Source organism: Gavialis gangeticus, unplaced genomic scaffold (assembly GCF_001723915.1).
Source record: "Gavialis gangeticus isolate Ggan-Ray unplaced genomic scaffold, GavGan_comp1, whole genome shotgun sequence".
In the NCBI taxonomy this organism is placed as follows: domain Eukaryota; kingdom Metazoa; phylum Chordata; order Crocodylia; family Gavialidae; genus Gavialis; species Gavialis gangeticus.
Genome location: NW_017728995.1, coordinates 10,217,038 through 10,224,438, shown reverse-complemented (window position 1 = coordinate 10,224,438; position 7,401 = coordinate 10,217,038). Strand labels below are relative to the sequence as shown.

Genomic DNA, 7,401 nt, shown 5'->3' with positions numbered 1-7,401 from the left:
TGATCATGCAAGAAGGAGAAACATTATCAAGAGAGACATTCTGCTTACACTCTTACACAGGTCTAGCAACAACCAGCTCATATGGAAGAGATCTACTTCATTGACCACAATAATTTAATTTAAATATTGCATCAATATTGCATAATTTAAATAATGCATGAACTCATGTAAGAAACTGACACTTTACTTCCTCACCTCAGTCACAAAGCCAAGTTTAGGTTTTCAAAAAGGTTAATACTACAAATGGTTGGGGTTAATATCCGTTAATAGCTATGGGAGTGAACTGGTAATTTATCATTCTAGCAAAATGCTCAAGTAGGACATAGGACTTGGTAGAGGTAATGGTGTTAACTATGATTTCTCTGTAGGTACTAGGAAAATAATACTCATATAACCCTGAATACTATTCTACTTATCTTAAATTAATCTGGAAAAAATAATAGTGAATTAGGTCAAAGAAAGGTCCAGGCACAATGATTTTAGTAAAAATGGGAGGACTGGGGTGGTTCTGCCTTAGCTTCCCCCTACTTTTCCATTTGGTCAACAGCAAAGTAGAGTGTGTAGTGACCATGACATCACATTGGGCTGAGATCTGGTGGAAAATGGATTAGCCATGCCACATCTCCTTTTTCCTGTAGGAATCCTGTCTTCACAGGCAATCTTGCCCCCACCTGCCTCCTGAGCACTGGCAGTAAGGGGCAGATATTGCAGGCAACACCCACTTAGCACCCTTAATTGGTTGCGGAAAAATCAAGTGCTAAGCAAAATAGTTAAGTGAAATCCATTTTCCCATAGGGTTTAATGTAAATAAATATAATTGGTAGCATACCACCTGCCGGCCTGGGCCCTGCGCTCCTGCTAGCCCTGGCCCTGCTGCTCCCAGCAAGTCACTGCGCAGGCTCTGCCAGGAAAGGCATCGGCTCCTCATGGCCTCATTGTTCCACTGCTGCAATGGCCCCTGCTGGCCCACATCCGCTGGCCACCAGCGCACCAGTGCACAGCCCCAGCTGCCTTGCCTGCAAGGCATGAGTCAGGAACCCACCAGCCCAGGGATTAACACTGAGAAGACAGTGGGGCTCTGGCCAGCATAAGGGAAGCTCAGATTGGAGTCCACATCCCACAGGTGAGTGCGTGACTGGAGCGGAACAGGTCACAGGCTGCAGCCTGTGGACAGGGGGAGAGGGGCTTGGCCCCACTGTGGCCTAGGGTGGGGAACACTGCGCACATGTCCTTGAGTGCTGGCTCTAACTGGCCCAGGCCCTGCACTCCTGCCAGCCCTGGCCTTGGACCCTGTGATCCTGCCACCCTGCTGGCCCTGGCTCTGGATGCCAGCCCGAGCCCAACGCTCACATCCCCTGCCCACCCCTTCTCACCACCACTGCTGCTCCTCCCTGCCTGCCAGACCCTGGGCTCCTGCCACACTGCCCTGGGTCCTGCCAGCAGATCAGATGTTCAGTGCATATAAATCAGTTTGAAAATGGCTGAAACTGGTTTGAGATAAACCTGGTTGAATGTAGTATTAGACTGAACTGATTTGGCTCAAACCAGTTTAAGCAATGTCTGTCCCAGACCACTTACTGGTTTAAGATAAACCAGACACCCCCAGCATCCCAGCATGCTCTCTGGGCTAGGTGGGTCTCTCCACTCCACAGCAGAGCCAGCCCCTCCCCTCTGCTCCCTGGCAGAGTCTGCCTGGCTTCCCCCTGTCCTACCCACCCCTCACTGGTCACTGCTTAAGCAAAAAATCCCCCCTCACTCCCATCTTCCACAGCACAGACTCCCACCCCATGGCTCCTAGGCACATAGTATGCTAGCTAATGCTGAGAAGTTTCTATTAGGGCTGTGTGAAGCTTTGGTACCTGGTTCGATTCAGCAGAGATTTGGCCCAATTTGGTGGCCAAATCTCCAAATCTGAATCAAATCAGGAGACCCTTTAATCTCTCCAAATCAAATCAGAACCCTCCAAATCGATTCAGAGAGATTCAGAAAGATTCAGTGATTTGGACATAGACACAGCTTTAAATGTTCATTCTACATACCTCTAGGTACCAGGTAGCTCATGAATGATGAGATTCTGGGGTGGATGGAGCATCCCACAGAAGCATGGGTGACCTCCCCAGTGCAACTGGCAGCAGACCTGGAAGTGGATCAGAAACACTTCCAGTCAACTTCCAGATCCACTGGGGAACATGTTGGGAGGCTCCCCCGCACCCTCCTGGCTTGGCGACTGGTGAATCCTGGGTCCATCCACCCCAGCTTCACAGCATTCATGTGGCACCTGGTACCTTGAGGTATGTAGAAAAAACATTTAAAGCTGTTCTATAGCCAAATCGCTGATTCTCCAAATCAGCATCGAATCTTCAGATTTGTATTCAGCCATATCAAATCAGGGACAGTGATCCAAATCAATAAATTGAGTCTCTGTCCCCAGTTTGGGCCAAATCCAAAGCAAATATGACCCATTTTGCACACCCCTAGTTTCTATGTGTCTGTTTCTCTCCAGTTTCACTGGGACAGGCAGACAGAACAGTGACTGCTTAGGGCTATTTGGAGCTAATCAACAGGTCAGCCAGTAAGCTGTTTAAGAAGAGTTTGAAGTAATGGAGGGACCCTATTGTTTTGCTGATGAGGCGATAATCACTGTTATCAGCCCCCGATGGCTTATTTGCTGCAGACAGTATAAAGAAGCAGGGAGGGGCATTGAAAAGCTCCATATCCTCAACAGATGCATGCACTGCACACCCCACCTTGCCTCAGAGTGCTAGCAGAGGGCTCCCACCCCTTGAGCAGCCAGCAGGGAAAAGCCTGGGACTGTGCAGGCAGACCTCCCTAATCAGAGGTCCTACTGGGCGCCTGGCCACAACTGCCCCCGCACCCAGCTTAGTGCTCTGCAAGGAAAGGGAAAGCTGCTCTTGCACCCCCTGGCTTCTAGCCTGAGCCACTGCAGACATGTGCCTGAATTTCCTCAATCCAGAGAAAATGTCTGTCCAGTTTCCAACCAGTTCAGCCTAGCCAGCTTAGACTAACCTGCAAAGATTGAATCAATTCAGGCTCAGGCTTTTTGAATGTCTGTCCTTAGCCTAAATAGCTTAAGTGCTGTCTTCCTCTACTCCCTTCAGTATTCTGTGCCACAGTCAGGGGCAGGAAGGACATGACAGTAGCTGGTGTTTCTCAGTACTTCTCAGCCTCTTGCGGACTAAGATCAAGTGCATTTTCTGGGCTGCACTGGCCAACACCACCTTGGGCCAAGGATCCCATCGGCAGAGGACAAGAGGCCAACATCACCTTGAATGGTGTTGTGTAGTAGAGGGTGGAGACCTGTCCAATGCACCATGGACTAGACCCCCTATAAGAGTCTATTATAGCCTCCCAATGGGAGGATCTCAGCTACACATCTGTTTTATGGAACTGAGAGATTTGTTCCTAGCTTGCTCCTTTTGTCTTTGGCCTAAGGGCAAGTGAGATTTGGGGGCATCCAAACTCCAAGACTTCCAGGCTGGGGCCTGCATGTAGAGTGCCAGCCATGGATTTGGGAGTATCTGAAGCCCCAGACTGAAGAGTCTTGCTGGTGGTAGCACCACGCAGACTTCTACTCAGTTCTACTCAGTCAATAAAATTCAGAACTGATTTGGCTAATTTGGCCTGGCGCACAAAATTTTTTTTTTTTAATTTTTTAAAATCTCAGTTTCTCGTACTGGAATTAATGACAGTGGCTTTTTGTAGATGAAAGTCCCTATAGAAGCTGTGTTACTCCATTCCCTCCCCTGCCAGAGGTAAATGCTTTCACTTAGCTCCTCTCCCCACCCCTCCACCCCCCCATCACCACCAATCTATACATGCCTGAGGGAGCCTAGGGGCTTACTGTGTCTGCCTCCTTCCTTCATTCCTCCTTTATAATAATGAAATAATATACTGTAGTATTACTGAGGTGAATACAAAAATGGTCAAGAAAATTGCCATACATGGCCCTACGAATTCCAATATTCTGCATGCCATGTACCTCCAAGCAACCTTAGGACTCAGCATTAGCAGTGATGGCAGAGGGAAGCCTCCACAGCGCCCCCCACTACCCATCCAGTCCTCCACAAGCTGGCTCAGGCAGTAGTTGCAGGGAACTGGAGCCAAAAACACACCCTCCCCTGCATCAGATATGTTTAAATCAACACTGGTGTGGAGTAGGGAGTCAGCACTCACTGCCCCTCCCCAGAGCAGAGAGCAGATACGGGACTCTAATGAAGAGGTAAATCTGTGAAGAAAAATGCTGAGGTAGGTAAACAGCAGAAGCCTCTCTCCTCGGAAACAATATGCTGCCTGGGGAAAGCCCTTTGTTGCTGTACACAGCCACAGCTAAACTGCAATACGGCTCCCCCATCAGACCATACTGCCTGTGCATTCTCAGTCTGCATTTAGATATCCATCACCTTCCTTTGCCGAACATAGCTGCTTTTAAAAGTCTTCTGTTTCCTTTGCTATGTAAAAGGTACATCCATCCTACAAGCAGGCAAATCAGCCTGATGTGAGGTTTGCATCCTTCATGATACACATCACTGTTGTTTTTCCTTTGTTCCACACAAAAGCTTGACTATTTTTGAAGATATTTAACTGACAGCAAACACACAGTAGCAATACTTGGCTTGCTTCACAGGCTGGTGTTTAGTTATCTGACTGCAGTGTTTCTAATGTGCAGTGGGTTGTGTGTATGGGTTTTTTTTTTTCCCTTACTGTTGCAGTAGCCTGCAGATGGATGTCTGAAAGCATATAAACCTCCCTGGGAATTTTACGCTAGACCGCGCTTACCGTGCTGGTGGATGTCAGCTGCCCGGGGGTTCCCTGACTTACGACAGAAGTCATTCCCCTGCTTCATATCATGAGGGGCTTGTATTAAGGGCTGGTAGCTGGGGGAGGGGAACAGGCATCGCTCTCTCCATCCTCGTTCTTACTGCAGCAGCACTGAGGTGACAGCAATGCTTCAGCCTTCTCTGCTACCTCACCAGCCCACTCAGCCTAGAAATGCACCTTGCTGAGGGATGCAGAACAGGCTGATTCTGGGATGACAAGCTGAAACAACTTGTATGGCTACATTCTCCTGATAACTGGCATAACCAGAATACAGGGAGTCCAAGGTGTGTGCCATCAAGAGGATAGAAATATACACAAGAAGCTGCTATCTCCAAGATCTTCCTTGAGGCAGGACAGCTGGATAATTGGGTTTGTGTTTGTATTAGTGTTTTCTCTTAGTCATTTATTAATCACTGGAATAAGGTTGGCCCTAAGTGAGCTGCTAGTAACAGTAAGGAGAGGAGGGGCGGAGCAGGGCAGAAGGAACATCGAACTCCGAGAAACCCAGCTCAGTTTTCACACTTCTCAATGCAGCAGGGAGCCACGCAGTTCAGCAACCTGGAGCATCAAGGAGCATCATTCATCCAGAATTAGTGTAATACGCTCAGCAGCAGAGGTGAGAGTTCTCTTGTTCTTTTATCATATGTGCACTCTCTTTTCCCCTTGCCTTCAAGTAGTTAGGGGCAATTTTGTGGGTACTTTCATGCACCAGACTAAAGGAAGTCTGAAGAAATGTGCTCAAGTTCTGTTCTAAGTGTTGGTGGTTTAAGGGTCTTGCAAATATTTGTTATGATACTTTATTTTCTACTCTGGAGCACTAAGAACTTAGTGCTGTAAAGAGCTCTGTGTAACCCAAGCCATCCTCTCCCTTCACCACCCCCTGTCCCACCTCTGCACCCCACAGAGTTCACTAGGGTCAGGGACAGACATTGAATAACTGGTTTGAGCCAATTCAGTTAAGTCTGATACTACATTCGATCAGGTTTATCTCAAACTGGTTTCAGCCATTTTCCAACTGGCTCATGTGCACTGAACATCTGTTCTGTTACAAGTTTAAACCAGTTTCTGATCACTTATACTGGCTTCCCCTAGCCAGGCCTAAGGGAAAAAAGGGCTATCTTAGTATTGGGACTTCAAAAGACCAGGTTTAATTCTCATTTCTGACAAACTTTCTTTGTGATCTTAGAAAAATCAAACTCTCATTTGCTCAATGATTTTAGGATTTTGCTACTGCATTTGCTGAATCTTTTAAAAATCAGGCTTTAATGGCTCTCTGCCTCAGTTTCCCTGCGTGTAAAAAGGATCTAATAATACATTTCTACTTTACAAGAATGTTTGTCATGATAAATTCATTGACATTTGTAAGGAGATTAGAAACTGGGTTGCTGTGGAGGCATGTATCTAGATAGAACATTAATTCCAAACTGCCCTCTTTTTCTCATCTCCCCAAATATGAGGGAAGGGTGATCCTTCTGAGCATAAGGTGATCTGTCAGCCAGAGACACCTATTTTTATTCAAACCTCCAAGGTAACTTCACGCTGGGGATAAATAAAACAACATATTGTGTGGTGTTCTCCAGAAAGCAAATACACTGGATGAGATTATCAACCAGCACCTAATTCAAAAGCCTCTTTTGAAGCTGCCTGTACAATATATAGCTTATATACAGCTCCATGGGCATATATCAGATATATAGGATACATTTCTAACCTCTTCTATAACCTCTGAACTATCTGTTCTTCCTCAAGTTAGTTAATCTTTGTATTACATCAGCACCTGGAGGCCCTAATCAGAGGCCCCAAGGCAGCGCTTCACCTGGTACAGCTCCAACAATGAGTTTACTTCAGGGCAATACACATTAGTTAAGAGGATCTGCCCAAAGACTTTGCATTCTATCTAAATCTAAATTGTAAATGGGTGTAACAGAAGGCAGTGGTGGTCAGAACGTTGTTATGCTATGTGCAAGACTCACCATCTGTAGATACCACGTTTTTTCTTTTAGAGAGATTGATATTGCTGGTCTGCAACCTTCACCTTTCTGCCTGTAAAATAGACACAATAATGTACAAAAGTACCCTCTTTTGAATGAGCTGCTCTGCTTCACTTAATTGGCTTTTGTCCGCATGTATGCAAATGCTCAAGTAGGATTTTTTCATTTTTATTTTGGAATATCTCCTGCAATTATTTCTGGAATACCGTCAGTACTCTCACAAATAAATATATCTAAGAACATTCACCCCAGAGGTACTTTCACACCCATTATGGGTCAGATGGTGGATTTGGAGGAAAAGCAGTACAGGAAAATAACATCCTCAATGCAAGGCAGTAGGTGAAAGACAGAGCTAGCACCAATGGGAGCAATTCCTAGAGAAGCAATGATTCAAGACCAGGATCATATTAGTCAATCAGCTGTGTTGCAAGAAGGTGGCCAGACACCAAGAATGATATCTGCCATCTGATACCATCTGTAAACTGACATCCAGGATTAGGATGTTCTTATTATCTAAAAAGGCCCTCTCTCTCTGAACTTTATTTTAGCAAAGGTTTTGGGGGGGGGGGGG

General features: G+C 46.3%; 1 protein-coding gene and 1 long non-coding RNA gene across 5 annotated transcripts in view; one reads left to right on the top strand and one right to left on the bottom strand.

Annotated features, from left to right (window-relative positions):
- LOC109287945 overlaps positions 1-7,401 on the bottom strand; it is a 39,503-nt gene that overhangs the window by 6,814 nt on the left and 25,288 nt on the right. Inside the window, exon 2 of the long non-coding RNA XR_002095017.1 lies at positions 6,813-6,882. This is a non-coding gene — a long non-coding RNA (uncharacterized LOC109287945). The remainder of the gene's footprint in view (positions 1-6,812; positions 6,883-7,401) is intronic.
- The window catches only part of SPTSSB (serine palmitoyltransferase small subunit B), a 20,570-nt gene continuing 17,339 nt past the window's right edge, over positions 4,171-7,401 (top strand). For 3 of the 4 annotated variants that reach the window (XM_019503236.1, XM_019503235.1, XM_019503233.1), the window contains exon 1: positions 4,974-5,455. The gene's annotated coding sequence lies outside the window, so the exon portion shown is untranslated. Of the gene's footprint in view, positions 4,267-4,973; positions 5,456-7,401 lie in introns of those variants that run through there. The other variant, XM_019503234.1, reaches the window with a different exon arrangement.